This window comes from Xiphophorus maculatus, chromosome 1, assembly GCF_002775205.1.
Source record: "Xiphophorus maculatus strain JP 163 A chromosome 1, X_maculatus-5.0-male, whole genome shotgun sequence".
Lineage (NCBI taxonomy): Eukaryota > Metazoa > Chordata > Actinopteri > Cyprinodontiformes > Poeciliidae > Xiphophorus > Xiphophorus maculatus.
The window spans coordinates 11,718,567-11,737,453 of NC_036443.1; the positions used below are offsets into that span (position 1 = coordinate 11,718,567).

General features: G+C 37.6%; 1 long non-coding RNA gene across 1 annotated transcript in view; it reads left to right on the forward strand.

Moving 5' to 3' along the window:
* LOC111609924 overlaps positions 1-18,887 on the forward strand; it is a 33,525-nt gene that overhangs the window by 10,970 nt on the left and 3,668 nt on the right. The window contains exon 2 of the long non-coding RNA XR_002753404.1: positions 18,584-18,651. This is a non-coding gene — a long non-coding RNA (uncharacterized LOC111609924). The remainder of the gene's footprint in view (positions 1-18,583; positions 18,652-18,887) is intronic.

Below are 18,887 nucleotides of genomic sequence, written 5' to 3' on the forward strand. Positions count from 1 at the left end.
CTAACAGGTTTCTATATTTATTTTCATCCATTTTCTCTTTAACTCCTCCATGTCTAGGGTGAAACTAAGCAGCCCACACCATGGCACTCTTACCACCATGCTTCAGCATTAGAATGCTGCAAGGTGTGAGTTTTCCTCCTCACATATTTGCACTTGGGCCAAAAAGTTCAACTTTGGTCTCATCTAACTTTTGCACCTTCTCTCACTTATTTGCTGAGGTGGTTTTTGATAAACGGCAAGCAGGATGTCTTTTCTTCAGCTTCTTGCTTTCCATATTTTGTGGATTAATAATTATCCCGTAAAAAGCTTCTCCCGCCTTAGCTGCGGATCTCTGCAGCTCCTCCAGAGTTAGCATAAGCTTCTTGGCTGCTTTTCTGATAATGTTCTCCTTGCTCAGGCTGTCAGGTTAGGTTAAAAGAGAAAAAGGGGCTGACTAAAGGTAAGTGTGACACATTTTCTCGACTTATAAAATACATATGCTAAAAACTACTTGTTATTTTCCGCCCACCTTAAGGTTATATGTATGCCACTTTGCGTTGTCCGGGGGGAAAAAATACTAAAAGTATACACTGAAATGTGTGATCGTATTGCTAAAACTGGCAAAAAGTTCAAAGGGGAATGAATACTTTTGCAAGACAATATAATCCTATGATTCTATCTAAGATTTGATGGGATATTTAAATCATATCACAACAAATCTACGTCTGCAGTTTTAGTAGAGTGCAATTGACTAAAATATCATCAGCTGTGGTTTGTAAGATTCCATTAGTATGAGAGAAGCATCAATGAAAGGCTCTGATCTGAAGAAAAAATACACTTAAGTAAATATAAAAACCAGAATCTCCCAGGCTTCGTTTTTTTCCGTGTTTCAATGATGGCTTGTGAAGAAAAGGAAGCTTTAGACACAGCGGAGAACAGAAACCATTTGATACATAGCTCACAATTCAAGACCGTGTTCCAGATGTCTTTTTTTAACCTTGGCTTCACAAAAGGACAGTAATATTACAATCTCACTCTACAAGCTGATTTATGTGGTGAGAAGTGTCTGCGTCTGAGATATGCAGAAAACTGTGGTTCATGGTCAAATTCCTTTAAAAACAACCTCACTGCTCATTCTCACGCCTTTAATACAGATAGAAAAAAAAACTATAAAAAAGATGTTGCAGTTTTGCTCTCACTGAGCATGAGAGTGACTGTGCGAGTTTTGTGTGAAACACTTCAAGGTTTGTTGCAGTCCACACACAAAAATGCACCCTCTTGTCTGCCAAACAGAGAACAGAGTATACTACTCATGTTGTGCATTTCTTGCTAACGTCCATCTTCCATCTTTCCAGGAAGTAGCTACCTGGATAGTTTAAAAGAGATTGTTATGCAATTTGGACCCAGTGGTTGAGAGACTTTCTGTTGGGGAGCACGTTTAATTCTGTCAGTTTGGAGTGGCATCGCTGAAAAGTGGCTGCCGGGATGGAGAAAAGAGTTTCTGAGTAGATCCCCCGAGAGATCGGAGATTACAGTTTTATTGATGCTACTTTGCAACAGGAAGAAGATTAAGCACATGTGCATTTACTGTGTGGGTCTCTGCGTTGGACATTGCTGCTCGCATGAATAAAATATGGCCAGAGAACATGCTGTTCAACACTTGGGGAACAACAATATCCTTTTAAGAGGGAATTTACTTTTGCAGCATGTGTCCTCTGTGGCCACAACCCTTCTTTTTCTTCTTTTTCTTCTTCTTCTTCTTTTTTTAAATAGACACAAACAAACACAAGCAGACTTTTATTTTCCAGGGTGAGAGCATGTTACAATGCCATTAAGAGGGAACACAGAGGCTGTGAGGAGGGAGAAGAAAGAGCAAAGAGGAGGGGGTGGAGGGGTAGGGATGGTATAAAGTCCATCAGATTTGATGGCATGGTGATGTAGATAATGTTTTCTCTTTTTAGCTGCAGCTCTGAGAAAAGACGGCAGAACACAACCACTTTCACCCTCTCTGTTTTGAAAGGGAGCACAATGTGCTGAATTTGTGCATCTAACACGTCCCATTGTGCACAAACACTGTGCCCCCTTTTACCTATCAGAATGATTGCCTCACCATTATGTGATTTAATGGCAAAGCACACATACTCTTAATCCGGCTGCACCACTCTGAAGATGGAGCAGGGTTTACAGTAAAAAAAAAAAAAAAATCTAATTTTTTTTTTCATCTGTTTGCACAAATAGAACAGAAAAACAGCTGAACGCTACGATAATTTGCCACAGAGAAACATTGGAAAACAAATGTGTTCAGGAAACGTAGCTGGGTTTTAAGGTCTGAAAGCCACAGCTGCTTGGCAAGCAGACGCTGGCTCCTTTTGTCTTTTATCTTCTTCTGTAATGTGCACAGGTGCTGCTTAATTCAATTGGAGAACGTTGCCATGGTTTTACATTAATATATTTCCATGTTACCATTACAACTGTTGTCATGGAGATGATAGGACCTATTTGAACTGAAAGCAGTGATGGTTTTAAGGGGGTACTGCTCTCTCTTTCTCTCTCTCTCTCTCTCTCTCTCCCTCATCTTTTCCTCCCTTTTTTTCCAACCCCCTCCCTCCATTTCATTTCGTTGCTCCGTGTCGAGTCACATGGTATGCAGCCAGATTTTAAGCTTGACTTCACTGTTCATTCCTCCCCCTTTTTTTTTTTTTACTGCTTCTAGCTAAGAATTGCATTTCAATCGAACATGGCAACCCACAGATCCAGAAACAAAACACTTTAACACTTCTTTGTAAAGAAAAATCTAATTCAGCATTGAGGATTTTTATATATATATATATATATTTTTTTTTTTTGTTAAAAAAGATTTTAACCTCACTGGCTTCCATTACCACTGAATTCATGCTATAACACCTTTCTGAAAAGGAAATGTTAACAGAAAAAAGAGAAATGTCTGTAGATGCAAAAAGTCTTTAATTACAGAAAATGTAAAAGCAGAACAAAGGCATTAAAACTAAAGGACAAGAACCATTGACTATTTCCTTTGCAGTTATTAGAAGTGAATATTAAACCGTGTGCCTTGGGTAAAAAAATTTAGATATCCTTCAACAAGCTTCTGACAAATTTTGTCTGGGATTTTGGCCTATTTCTCCTTCCAATGTTGGAGTAAGAGAGTCAAGCTCTCACACACCTTTTCAGTTTTGCTCAGACGTTCTCTGTGGGACTGAAATCAAGTCTTGACTTTGTTGTCCTCAATAAGATAGTTTGTAACTAATTTAGCAATATGCTCAGAGTCGTTGTTCCTCTCTAAAGACCCATTTTTGCCCAGGCTCTAACTTTCTGGCTGATGTTGTGAGATGTTCTGTCAGTATTTCCGCAATAACTCTGGTGTGACTGGTGTGAAGCACACCAGTCCCTCTTACTGAAAAACACTCACACAGCCTTACGCTGCTACTCCTGTACTTTGCAGTTTGGATTGTGTTCTAAGGTTTGCAAGCTTCCTCTATTTTCCTCTCACTATGACAATAGACATTGCCAAACACTTGCATTTAGCTTCATCAGAGAGCAGGGGATGTCTTACAACAATTCTTATTTATTCCTGAGTGAATTTGTAAGCTATCTGATATTTTTTGTTGTTGCTTTTTGAGTGATTGCCAAGATGCCTTTCATGCAAATAAAAGCTTTTTGTAATATATATTTAATACTTAAAAACTGTTTGTTGTTTTATAGCATATGTGCTAATAAATCAGAAGCATGCACTAAGTAAAAAAAATATGACATAGGTTGCGGTTGTTTAGATATTACGGCATGGTTTCTGTAATATCTAATGTAATGTTTCAGATAGAGCCGATGAAGGAAAGGTCTGATGAAAAGCAAAAAAAATTCCAATGATATGGTGAATTAGACAGCTAGCATGCTAACATAGTTAAGTTAAGCATTCCAGTATTTTGCAGGGAAGTGAATGCTGCCTATGCTGACATCAATCAATTATTTTTTTTAGTATGTGAATGAAAGCAGCTGTTTGGGAACTCGGCCATTATAAAATACTGTTTATGTGAATAGGACCACAGCAGAAATGAAACAGATGTAAAGTAGGTTTCAAAGGTTGGGCACAGAAACAAATATTTTATGACCTACATGTAAAGTTTATACTATATTTCTTACAAAAAAGTGATTAAATGAATGAGAACTAATTTATTTTTGAGTTGAAGACACAGTTCAGACTGTTTAGATTGTAAATTATAAACATAATTTAACAAATTTTGCCCAGGTTGAAATGACTTCAGAATTTGTTATTGTTAACGCTGAACTGGCACAAACAGTGAACATAAATAATCCACTCTGAAACAGATATTAGACCTGGCCCAGCCCCCAAGCAATAACTCAAGAACCCACAGAACGACCACTAAATAAACAATATAAACATAAACAGCCATAGGCAGACATTGTTTTAATCCAGACTACTAAGGACGTCTAATCGAGACATGGTTATTTCAATTAAAGTAATTGCCCAATTTCAGAAAATCAATACTGCTTCCCAGTTGCGTAATTGCTTCTTTCAATCAATTTGATGCATTTTCTAGAACAAAAGGCAAGCAGCAGTATTCAATTTACTGAAGCATACCAAATTTGATGGAATTGTTATATTGGTTATTAAAGCATTGGATGTTTTCTTCTTTTCAAATATGGCAGCGGAATGTCTTCAGAGGTAAATTCAAAGTCACCTTGTTATCTTGGCATTTTGTTTTGATGCCACTCTAGCTCATTATATCTGCAAAATCAGCAACAGTACATGCAATATTATATATATATATATATATATATATATATATATAGACTTTGAAATGAGATGCAAATTTATCACAATATGCATTTACTCTGTTGAAATAAATCCTGGTTTCGGCTAATGAATATTCTTGCACACAAATGGTGCACATTGGGTGAAGGGCCAAGCAAACGGAGAGAAAATATTTCACATGAAGTTATGAAAAACTGGGCTACACTGACAGCTTTGATCCATCAGCAAGCCGTAATGCAAAGATAAGCCAATGTGGCCTACTTTTTTTTTTGTATTAACTGAGCTCAAAATATTTTCAGAATTTTTTACACACTGTATTTTAGGCTGTTCTTCCCTTAGTAGTGCTTGGACATGAAAGGACTCTGAAATGGGCCGCAGTTTTACTCAGTTGCATACATTCACGCAGACCCTCACAGATAAACTGACAGACCCATGTTTTAAAGTACCATCAATTTTATGATCCCCCCCTTCCCGCTTCCTGAACTTTCCTCCTTTTACCCTCTGAATGCTGAAAAATGTTTAATATGAACCTCCAGACTTGAAGAGCAGCACCAAGCTTTCTGCTATTCTTATACAAACACAAAGTGACAAGATGGTTACTCTGTGCGCACACTGACAGTTCATTCCGGACTTGGAAAAATGTCAAAAATGTTTAGTTACGGCTGAGTGGACTTAATTACCATCCTCTAGGCTGCCTCAGAACTCAGTGCCACTAATGGTCCTGAGCTACAGATAAAATTCCGTTTACAAGAATGTTTCAGGCACGACAACTGATTCAGCCAATATGAAATATTTACTTTGATGTAATTAAACTGACAATGCTTTTATGCTTAGAAAATGAGAGAATGTCTGCGTTTAAATTAATGCAAAAAATGCTGATTGCTGACCTTTTAAATTAAGCTGACATGCAAGTTTAGCTTTTATTACATCTGGGGATAATTGGAATTGCCTTAATAGTAGAAAGTGCAAACTTTTATTGACTTCTCTTGGTTTTCTGAGGCACTTATGGATGTTTCATCTTAAAGGAATTAAACATAAGTGCTTTGCCAAAGTGAACAGGCAAAAATTTAATTGCAGTCACTTCCAAACATTTTTTTTTAAAGTTGTAGTTGTGCAATTAAGCGACATGCAATTTTAACTATAAGGAAACAAGAACAAAGCCTTCCTTATGGAGAAATTTTATTCTTATTGATTAATTCATTGAAACTAGCAATTGAGTTTTACCTTTACATGTCTGGCTTGCAAATGTTGAATGTGAATATGAGGGATAGGGTATTAATTTAAAAGTAAAGTTATATTAAGGTTTGTTTTTACAAACCTAAAGTTAGTGGGAGTCCAGGTTTAAGAATAGAAAGCCTGACATTCACAGCTGACATTCATAAAGAAACATAATTACATATATATTACCTTTTTGTTCCCATTTGCTTACAACTAAAGTTTACCCAAGAGCAAACCATTTTATGCCAATGGGCAATGGGCATGGTTAAACTCTGTTTGTTTTTAAACAATTAGGCATTGTGGAGATAAAAAGAAATGAAATCTCAAACAGAATTTGAACAAATGGCACATAGTATAATTTTTGAAAGAATTTATGTCTGATTTTTTTTCCTATTTACTGTGATTCCTAATTATTCTGCTCTGCATCTTGCTGGATGTTTTTTTTTTTTAAGCTTATATAATTTCATATAAAACATCCAACCACTCACAATTCAAATGTATTGTTGTTGGGACAGTTGACTTCAGACCAAAATAAACCCTGAATGACCTCCTGTCAGTAGATGTGATTCCTCAATGTCAGAAAACCACATTTCCTGTAGATATATTCAGTTCAGTTCAGTTAATTTTTAAAGCCAACTCAGGCGTGGTAAAAGACAAAGCAGATACAAAAAACTTAAAAAAAAAACAGAAGAACTGATGTATGACTAGAATACAGATTATTACTTTAAGTTGTCTGTTTCCCAAGCTGCTCTGCAATGTCCCTCTGGCATGTACAACCTGGCGCATTTACCTGCAAAAGTATGAAATAGCATGGATACAACTTTTCTGCACAGATACTAACTGAAATTTTGACTCTTACTATTACAATAATAAATAGAAAACCTAACTACATAGTGATGTCTTCTCTATCAATGGAGACAAATGCCTGTGTACTCCCTAAGAGATGTGGTGTCATTTTATTTATTCATAGCAACATAGAAACTCAATCAAACAGCATTAAATGTTTAGACCAGTCTTAACCCTTACAAGAAACGTCCATTGAGTGGAACGGCCAGACCCTCTGTTCGACAGCTAATGTGGACTGTGTCAGAATTGGACACAATGCAGTGGTGCATTTTCAGGAAACTAAAGTTAAAGAACATACAAAGTCAGCAATTCCTCTTTTGTTACTAACAGGCATTTTGGCTCGTGTGTTGGTGTCAGTTTTATGAATCGATAGACAAGTGCTTCTTTAGGTGGAGCGAGTTTTGGCAGGGCCTCTCTAAAACATCCTGTTTTCAGCCAAGTTTAAGACCTGCAGGAAACTATTCCCGTCCTTTTCTTTTACCTCGGAAATCACTGTTTCACTCTGAGCTAAGTGGATATAAAACATCCTGCTTTCACCTCAGCGATCTGAGTTTTACTCTGACAAACAAGTAGCAGTTTAGAATACCTGAGCAGGGTCATGGCCAAAGCAAGGTTTTGATCTTGCTCTTTGCACTTACATAACCCACGTATTCTTCACAAACGGTGATTATAAGGACCACCAGGCTCTTTTGGGTGAAGAATGTGAAGTTTTGCTTGGAATTTCAGAGACATGTTGTCAGTAGTTCATAGAATAAAAGAACAATGTTCATTTTACTCAAACATATGTCTACAAAAAGTAAAATCAGAGAAACTGATATTTTAAGTGGTCCCTTAATTTTTCGCAGGTAATTGGCACAAGTATGTTATAAAGGTTCTGGGTTAAAGGTTCTGGATTCGATTCCCAGCCTGGGGTCTCTGGGTGCATGGAGTTTGCATGTTCTCCCTGTGCATGCGTGGGTTCTCTCCGGGTACTCCGGCTTCCTCCCACAGTCCAAAGACATGACAGTTAGACTAATTGGTTTCTCTAAATTCTCCTTGAGTGTGTGTATGCATGGTTGTTTGTCCTGTCCGATATAATTTGGTCTCTCCTCTCCTATTCTGTCAGTGTAGGTGGACGGCATTGTGCAATACACCTTCCATTTTATGATAGTACACTGTAAAGTGCTCCACCACACTTTGGGTATTCTTTTATAAACGGCCCTATTTTAAGCTTTCTTGCAACATCATGCTGTGTTTGTTGGTGTTTGTGATGTTGTCTCCTCTGTAATGTCCATGGCTGTTTGCTTGCTAAATGCTTAGAGAGGGTAGATCTCTGAAAAATAACCTCTCACCTAATATTTAGCAAACTGATTGCTTTTAACCTGAAACATAAACATTAATGCTAACAACAGATTCTCTTTCTTCCTTTTTTTTTTCTTTAACTTGCTCCTTGCGAAACTTGCGCTTCGAACCTTTTTTCTAAATTAAATGTCATCATCCAAATATCTGGTGATAATGTTGATACCACAAGATATGTGGCAACCACAGCAGAACGAGACGATTCACCTAACCCGAAAATGTACAAGAAATTATCAAATTATCACCCCGGAGGCTTCAGTCTGGGGCTGCACAGTGGCGCAGTTGGTAGCGCTCTTGCCTTCCAGTAAGAAGGTCCTGGATTTGATTACCAGCCCGGGGTCTTTCTGCACGGAGTTTGCATGAGTGGGTTCTCTCTGGCTTCCTCCCACAGTCCAAAAACATGACTGTTAGGTTAATTGGTCTCTCTAAATTCTCCCTAGGTGTAAGTGTGTGTGTGCATGGTTGTTTGTCCTGTCTGTTTCTGTGTTGCCCTGCGACAGACTGGCGACCTGTCCAGGGTGTACCCCGAATCTCGCCCAGAACGTTAGCTGGAGATAGACACCAGCACCCCTCCTGACCCCACTAGGGACAAGGGTGTACAGAAAATGGATGGATGGCTTCAGTCTGAATAAAATGATCAACAGCTGCACTCTGACATTTTGCTTTGTGGTGAAACGCTCAGGAAGTTGCAGCTCACTCTCTCAGCTGAGCTGCTGCAGGAGCTGCTGTGCCTCTCCCCGTCCTTTCCATCCATCATGTGAAAATGAGTTCACATGCATCACCGCCAACATAATGTTCTTTACAGGCTGAGAGAAAAGGCTCACCTAACGCGCAGGGATGGCACAATAAAGAAAAACCGGCTGACATTAATGAAAATGTATACCATTAGAAACTATGAGAAGAAATGGCTGAGTGGAAGATGGAGCAGTATTAATTGATTGTCACTGACTAAGTGACTGGCTGTTGATGGTATGGGCTGTTTTCATTGCCTCTCCAGGCACTCATTGTCCTTTCAGGATTTAACTTAAGGAGAGATGGCAACATTATTTGCCTATATTTTATTGAGGATTGTTTAGAATATAAATAAAATTAACAAAAACATCTGTCTTGGCTACAGTGTCCAAACAAACTGAGTATTTATACATACTGTATATCGAAGGTAATATTTTTCATAACAAAAATAATAAGTTAACATTACGGTACTTTTCAAGGTTGGCATCATAACTCACTGTTACGAACTTTGCTTGCAATCTGTTTTAGTTCTTCCTGTAGTGCTAAGATAAATAGAAACATGGATGAGGAAGCCATAATGCAGAAGCACTGACAAGCTAAGAAAAGTTGAAGTTATTAGAGCATGTCTGTCACAGCAACAAATCAGAGGAATCTTCATCTGAAGTTAGTCTCAATGACATTTCAGTTAGTTTTTTTTTGTTGTTGTTTTTTTGCAACCAGTCAGCATCTGCTGGATTAGAGGATCACTGATTTTATTTCTGTGTTTTGACTGATGTAGTTTACAGTTATTAGATATAAAGTATTTAACTTCGGACAAGCTTCGCATACAGACAAGTGCAAGTTTGACCAAATGACTGCAACTTGCTCACTTCCAATAGCCCACATTATTTGCCCCACCCACATGCTCATCATTATGTTAGATATTGTTTTCTCTATTTTCTGTCTTCATGGTGGATTTTGATTTTGCAGAACACCTTTGGCTTGTTATTTTTTTGAATTTTTTTTATCAAGCTCTGTCTATTTGAAGGATGCAGTTATCTTCTTTTAAAGTAGAATGAATTTTAATGCAGCTCTTACAAATTAATATTTTACTCTCTCCAAACTAAGATTTTACATTCTAGCAGAGGAACAATCTATCTTCTGGCAGACTGGATTGCATCTTTAAAAACTGACTTTATAACCCTTAGCAGATTGATGCTCAGTAACAATTGCATCTATTAATGTTTGATGTCCTTCCTCCTTGGCACTATATTAAAATAAACCTCAAACATTCCAGACCAGGAAACATGTTCATAAAGATGGCAACACTTACTGATGATCATCTAATAAATTTAAATTTGACTTGTGCTGCCTGTCACTTGTACTATGTAGAAACATTGGGGATTTCCATTTTTTCACTGCATTTTGTTTAGTGAGATGAGATTTAATGAGATGTCATCCAATTTTGTAAATTTCTTTTTTTCTTTAATTGTTGGTGTCAAGGTTTTGTTTTCTTTATGATAAATACTTTATATTATTATTGAGATATAGCATGTTGTATAGACTAAATATTTACATTTGAAAATGCAGAATTTTGTTTTTTCCAATAAATGCTGAAACATAAACCTCAATGTTTGGACTTATATATTATTATCCTACCTAAGTCTTTATTTTATGCCTCATATTTACTCCACCAACAGAAATATGCCGTCCTGCTTACACTCTCTTTATCCTACCTCCTTCTCTCCCTCTTCACTCTTCCTTTCTCTTCATCCCCCCTTTAGTTTGTAACCTGAATACAGTAGCACAGTGGACCAATCGATCACAGGGAGTCCTCTTTTTTCCATCCTGGCAATTTTCCTCAGAGGAAAGGAGGAATAATGTGAGCTAACAGTGTGGAAAATCAATGCTCCACTGGCATAGAATAACTTGGGAGTCTAGCTAGGAGAGAACTGGGCTCCATGAAGCCAGTTTGGGTGATAAAGCAGCCCCATGTCCAGTCTCTCATCCCGCATAATACGCAGCTGCCCCTGCAGAGCTGCACTCTCTGTCAAGAGAAGGTTAACAGATTTATTCCTGAAATCCTGTGGATTTAAAAGGTGAAGCACACTCCTGCTAGCAGTCCTCAATTGCATAATAGCTGCATGAGGGCGTGTGTGTGCGTGTGCTTGTTTGTGCTACTAAAAGTGTTGACTTGAAATAACAGTATGTAGATTTGCATGAGGAAACTGTTGACATATTGGTTTATATGTTTATTGTAGTTTGTTGTATTTTCCCAGTGAGTTTGTGCCATTTCACCGTTTACCATTTCATGGCACAATAAAGTGACTATGTTGCCTTCTCTTGTTGTAGAAATTATATCATGTTTTTTTCTGAATTAATAGTTTTGAGCATTGTTTATCTGTATGGTGCCTTAGTTATTCTTTGTTCAGATCAGCATTTTCCTGTTTTTCTTTACATCCGACTACTCTGTGTTATTTTAGTTAGATTATGTTTATTATTTCTTGTGTTCTTTAGTTCGTTTTTGACACAGATTTGTTTTTCCAGCTCCCTTCTTAGTTTTTGCTCCTCCTTCCTCTTCCCTGTGATCTCTCTTTCTCGCTCTCTTTCTTCCTCAGCCTGCCTTTTGCTCTCCCCTCACAGCTGGAACTTGTTAGTTTATCAGTCCTGGTCCATTGTTCCAGCATTCAAACTCCCAGGATTCAACCACCACTCTCTTGTTGCATTCTAGTTGTACTCAGGACTTGGAAATGCCATCTTCCAAGTCAGAAAAAACAGCTGAAGAGCCCTCCAAAGCTGGATTTCCCTCTGGGACATTGGGAACAACTCTGACTACTCCCTGTTACAACTTGTAAGGTCAACTGCAAATTTGCTGAAACACTGACCACCTTCTAATCAAAGCTAAAAACCTTTTTGTTGGAGTTGCCTGTGAGTAATAATAACTGAAACATACATTCATTCTAGTCTATATTACAACTCTTTCTTGACACTGTAATGTTTCTTGTTTACTCATTGTGTCGTTTTTTTCATCACATAAAGCACTTTGAACTACCTCGCTGCTGAAATTTGCTGTACAAACAAACTTGACTTGACTTTAGCCCACCCACACACACAGACAGATGCTCACAGTTTGTCTTGTTTTTGTACTTAAGAGTCTCAAAACGCTTAATGTAATTGTCCTGAGAGCAGTGTTTACTTGTTTTACCTGCCGAATGAAATAAAATTTGGCAGACACATGCAGGCCAGTGCTGGAGTTACAAGCACGACTTTCATTATGAATTCAGACTTAGTCTGATTACGAGGTGTTTTTCCAATATGCGCAGGAAGGTGATTTTAACTTTGTGCTTATTATAAAGACGTGTGTACCTAGTAATTTGTATGCAAAAGACATGAGGAGGTTTTTTTTATTCTTTTGAGTTTGTAATTTCAACACTTACAGATGTAAATTTGAATAATGGAAGGAATTTTTCCTTTGAGATTAATTTATATTTTATTTATACTGTATGCCTGCAATGAGAGGAGCTCTTGTTTGGCAAACGGCATTCTCCTTCTAATACTAACTATGTGGATTTTAAGTCTAAATTTAAGCCATTTTGTCCCTAAATTTGAGGTCCTACTGAAAGATGGAAAGGCAAGTCAAAGTAAAAGTGGGATATGAAACAAAACTGGATTTGTGCACAAAGTCCTGAGTTTGCCTCTGCCTTTTCCTGTCTAAATGACCATAATACCCAGATTTAAGCACCCAGCCACATTTTTATAGTCTACTTTGGAATCAATTTGAAATACTCTTGTTTTCTAATATAGCATAACCATCTAGCCGATTTCCAGCCTGTCACTGTAGATGGACAGGGTGCTCTGTGACATGGGCAATGATGGTGGTTTTGTTTTATACACTAATCCAACTGTAAACTTCTGCACAACTTTATCCCTGTCCTTTCTGTCACACTCATTGGTTTTAACTTTGCCATTTGTTCACTGATTTTCTGCAGAAAACCTCTGATGCATTTACACAACTACTGCATTTATTCAGAGATTAAATGAGCCACAGGTGGACAATGGATTAATTAGGTGACGTCTGAGAGCATTTGGGTGGACTTGACTTCATTTCAGAAAATCAGAGTAAAGGTCTCTGAACACAGATGCATGTCACACTTCTCAAGTTTTCACTAGAAAAATAAATTTGAAAACCCTGTATCTTTTTTCCGTAAGTATCTATATGTTGCTGTTGTTGTTGGATTATCACAAACATTCAAACCCGCAATTACTCATAGGTCTGTCAGATTTAGGTTTAACATAATCTCACTGGAAGTAACATAAACACTTTACAGAGGTTGAGCCAGAATCTGATTATGGTGACGGCAAGGAGGTTTTCCAACCTCAGACACCTGGAGGTCATCACCAAACATAAATTGGGAAAATACCAGTGGAAATGTGGAAAAACTGCTCAGCAATAATAAGAGTTTAAGTAAGTTCTGAGTTTAAGTCATTTTGTACTATCACAGAAATTTGTGATAATAGCATGACAAAATGTGAAAAAGTAACAGAGGTAAAAAAAAAAAAAAAAGTTTTGCGAGGGACTGCATAGTTTGAAAAGAAAAGAAATGTGTCAATTCAAGTCAATAAAATAGTACATTATATAAAGTGTCCCTGAAATGTGTCACCAAAGAACAAAAACACCTCGGTATGAGCATCAACTGTGAAGAGAGACACCCAGACACAGTCCTGCTTCTTGCAGTATGGATATGCAAAGTTTGGCCTCATGCGTTATTGTTTCGGTTTCTGAAAAAAAAAACAGGTTTCAGAATCAACACGAAACAGTTCGAAACCCTATCATCTTCCATAACAGTTCGGTCGCAGGTACAACCACAAACTGTGCTCTTCTGCAAACGTTCTGTCTGAGCAACATGTCACCCGTTCTACCCACACTGACCCAGGCCAGATCAGACCTGCGGATATTGGCTCAGTAAAGTTGTTTCAATGGAAAAACTGAAATAGACGTAAATAATGACTTTTGTTTTAATTTAGCTTGCTCGTTCAATCAAGGGCCCAAGGCATATGCTTTTTATTTTTCCAGTACAAAATCATCAAGCAAGCCGTCAGTCTCTTCATTAAGAACAGCATGTAGTAACAAAGGAGCGATGCGCTAGGGACACACCAGTCACATCTTGTCTTGCCAATTACACTTTGCATGATTCCTCCCCAAAATTAGGCTGAGCCAAGCTGGAAAATGATTGCTGGCATGTTGTGGGATCTATTTATCTGTTGAAAAAAAATAAAATAAAAATATTATTGCTGCTGTGTTCTTAATCCAAACAAAGAGTCCTGACAGCTTTTTGGGTTGTGGGAGAAAATGTAAAGAGAGCAGCAGGTTAGGATGAGTTTGGTTTAACACCAGTCCTGCTCTAGTTGAGGCTATCTGTGACTGTAAGTTATTATTTTATCTTTTCCTGATTTGATAATATGACTGATAACTGATTGAAAACCCCAAAAAAGGCATAGGAGAAACGACGATCCTTGATGATCTGTGGTAACAAACAAATAGCCTTTTAAGCCAGGAAGTTCTCAATTGTCCTCTTGTAATTGAAGAGCAGAACTTGAATCATAAGAACACACTCAGTATGAATGCAGGAAAAACACAGCCTCTCAAACGCAGAATGGAAGGAGAAAATATCAGCCATCCAATTTTCGAGCATCACTTATGCGGCGAGAGACAAACAGATCTCCGGAGCGCGTCTTCCAAAAGCACTCCACAAACACACATCACCAAAGAGACAAATATTATTTCAAAAAGAAAAAAAAAAACTTTTAGATATGTCGTGCATCTGCAAATTTGACTTTATAGGGGTAGCAGAGAAATAACATTACCATAAGCTTGGTGCAATGCATGCATAATAGATTGTTGTTTTCACTCTGCATATGGTAGGAGCTGGATTCGCTTCAAAGTGCACCAAATTTGCATGATTCGATGTGAGGGATTCTGGGATTAGTGAACACCACTCCCCACCTCCTCCCACCCCACACTAGCCTCCTTACTCCCCCCCGCCTCTCTTTCACTCAGCTATAGAAAGGTATCACATTCCCACAGATGGCGGGTTACATTGTGAGAATGATGTTGTTTACGACTCAAAAAAAAAAAAAAACACACACAAAAAGAAAAAGAGTAAGCACGGGAAACTAAGAGAAATAAGCACAGCTAGATTTATTCTGATATGTACTTTTAAACAAAATTCCGCATCCCTGGTGTGAGATGTACAATAGATATAAATTGAAATTATGCTTATGTGCCTGAGTTTTGATTCAAGGATTATGTAAAAGCTCGCTCTCGTGCCAGGGGCCAGCATCGGCAGATGACACATACAGTTGATTCTGACGTTCTTCATCCGTGTCTTCAATCACTTAAATGTGACAGAGAGAAAGGAAGCAGCCTGTTTGACTGGAACCCCAGAGGCTGCTACCGAACAATGTCTGGCAAACAAGAACAAAGTGATTCGCAAACTATCAGCAGCTCTCAGCGCTGTTGTATTCATGAAAATAACAAAAAAGTCCCCCTGACTTTGTTCCCTCTCTTTCCTTTTCATATCGCTTGTTGTCTTGTCACTGTGATTTTTTTTCACACTGCAATATTCCTAAATAACATGAACTGAGGGGCATATGTCACATTCAGTAGTGGAGGGGGGAGGAGGTGTTCAAGATGAAATGTAGTTTTATGCAAATCACTTTCCAATCAATGATGAGCTGTCTTTTTTTCCCCTCTCACTGGATAACCTGATTATAATTTACATCAGGATGTCCATCTGTTAGATGAACACCCACGCAGGCCATCATGCATATAGAACGGATATATCCATGATGCTTTTTTATTTGTAAAAAAAAAAATCATTGCTTTTTTTTTGTTTTACAAATTAGCAATGCTTGAGAATGTCATCAATGTTTATCCCAGCCTCCTACAGCTTTACCATCTATTACTATTCATCTGTGACGTTTTGGCCCAAGATGGATAAACTTGCACTGTGAAGAAATGAGGTGAGAGTAGAAAGGCTGAGACAATTTAGTTGGACTTTTAATAAAGCGTGATCCAGGTCCTGGTGGAATGAAACCAAGGGTCTTGTGTTGTAGAACTATAGAAAAGTTAGGCAGAAAATGATTATTGTGTTATTGCTAAAAATAAAATCTGAAGATAGAAATCAAATATATGTTCATAAGACCCAGATACTGATCACGGATAAGGATTTTAAACTAGCAACAATTTCATTTTACAGAAAAAACAACAAATGTTATTTTACTTTCTATAAATTTCTGTATTAAAATGTCATCAATTCTAGATCAGAGGAATATTCATCCTGTTGGATGTCAGATTCTTCCATCTGAGCCGTGGCTCTCTGTAGCTCCCCCAGAGTTAGCATTGGTCTCTTAGCAGCTTATGTGCTGTAACAGAATCCCCCAAAGGTTTCAGTATGAAGATGTGCAAAGCCGTTACAAACATACCGAAAATGGAGGCGTTGATTTTAAACGTTTTATTCTGTATTGATGTATAACGGCAGACGCATCTGTAATTTCATAACATGTCATTTTATGAGAGTAAAGCTGCTCTATTCTTGTCTAAATGACCAGTAGCTGTGATTGACACGTGATTTTCAGTTTGTTAAATGAATCAAAACTCTTTGCAAGTATCCTTAACTAATACTAATTATACTAATTCTATTTTTTTTTTCAAACATAATTTTTTTCCCTTCTTCTGAAAACCTCAACATCTGTAAGAGTGTCTGCATCTCCACAGTGCAAAGCGATTTTAAAACTCTTAATTTTTCCTCAATAACATTTTCGCCTGAAGGTAAACAGAAAAATATTCATTAATTTTTGAGAGATGAAATATTTTATGAGAATTTTTGTAAAAGATTTGATAAATCTAGTCTCTTGTGGTTTCACCTTCAAAAGGCTGTTTATGTTTTTTGTGTGTTTATTCCGTGTAGTTGTTTTAAATGTAATAAAAAATAAATAAATAAAATAATAATTTTTTTAAGTATTTATTTTAATACTTTTTTTTAAAGTCACTTAAAAAAAAAGAAGTGACCTTTAAATAGGTCACTTTTTGAGTAAGTGCACTATTAGATCCACGATCAGATTATAAATTTAAAAGTTATATCTTTATCAAGATTTCAGCATCTTGTCCATTGATTGTTGGGATAACTTTCTTTCTCTCTTCCAGATAGTTTAGTCCCTAGAAATGCGCTTCCTGCAGGTGGTGTGTCAGGGCTGGGTGGGGTTGGTTGGGGTTAGGTGGGGGGGTTGGAGGAATTGGGTCTTGTGATGCCCCTTCCTGACCTAATAAGGGCAGGTTTTCACTATCAGCTGAGAATCAGGTGCTTGGTAAATATACAAAAGAATGAAGATTTCCTGCTGGGTACAGAGACTCACAAGGCAAATTCGAATAAGGGCTTCATTTTTATTTGCTCCCTCTCATTCACAATCAGCAGCTCACTGTTATGCCCTTGTTTTTTGCAAGCAGTGTCCTCTTTTCTGCAAACAGTCTCGTACACCAAATAATAGGCAACCAGGAGATTTCCCGTAAGGAGCAAGTATTTTCAGTGAGCGACAACTAGCAGGACTTCAAGTTTCTTTTAATCCCTTTTCAAACCTTACACATGGAAGCAGATATTATTATTTCATTTTTATCTTGGTCACCGTTGAGCTTTTTTCTCTTTTTTTTCTGCTTAAAAAAAGGCGGATCCTTCTGATGCACATCCAGCCATTCAGCTGATGACTTTGACATCAATGCTAAACTGTTAACCGCTAACATAATACACATATTTTTTATAAAGTAATTGCATATGATGACATTAATTAAACATATTCTTGCTGTCAGTCCACACAATGAGGAGCTGAATTCCCAACGATTAACTTCAGCCGTGAATAATTACAGTTAATCATATGCAAGCAATTAAAGTAAAAGCCTGATCAAATGGTGGCTTAATGTCAGTCAAATATGCTGACGTGTAATTGAAAATGTCCCCTTTCTGCTCCCTGCCACTGCCGTAATATGAATCCGTTAAAAAACAGATCCGGTTTCCTGACTGCAGCAGCAAAGGAGATGATACTTAATCAACTAATTGATGCAACAAAGCGCTTTTTCCACACATGTGCTCAGTAACATCCCGTCCTTCTTGTGTTAGGGGGTTAAATTATTAACAAGCAAAAAAAAAAAAGTTTCATTGTTTTTCCCTCCAAACAGAGATGACCAAGTGACGAGATGTCAGATATTAAAGGTCTGATGTGGCACTTTCAGAGCACAGCCACTAATATCTTCTCCTTTTTGAAGGAAACTTTTTGCAAACATTTTTTTTTTTTTTTTTTTACACGTGAAAGTGAAACATGAAGTGTTGTATTGATCAGCCGCAGCATTTTGTGCTATAAGTCGTCAGGCTTTGTGGCTCAAAGGTAATTATTCATAATTCACCTTTGCAGAATCCTCTGTACAACAATGGCAGCAGAGAATACTGAATACAATTTTATGGATTACCATTTTTCATGTGCCTTATGACACAATTACCTTAAAGCTTATTTTCGGGGCGGGCAAAAGAGGATTTGGTGACAGAAAAAAAAAATAAGGAGGATAATGTTCTCCCTTGTATTTAACTTTGACAAACTTGGAGGTGTTAACCATTTCCTGCTGCTTTCTTTCTCTTTCTCTTTCTCTCTTTTCAGTCATGTTGCATTGGAAAGGAGGGGCCCAGTGTGATGGAGCTACAGGTCACTGTTGGGCTACAGATGAAGTGAGTGACAATAATTGAGTTAAAAGGGGAAACAAATGATTTCATCAGTGCATGTAGTGGAAAGAGTTGACTGACTTATTTCTGCAAAACAATACATGCCAAAGAGAATCAATTTTATCAGAAGTTGTGTGGGTGATCAAACATGTAGCTCTCACTGCATTGACATGGAGGCTGACGTCCTGCAACGAACATGAGTCACTAAGCAAGGAGAAAACAAGTGTCTTTGAAAGTGGAAA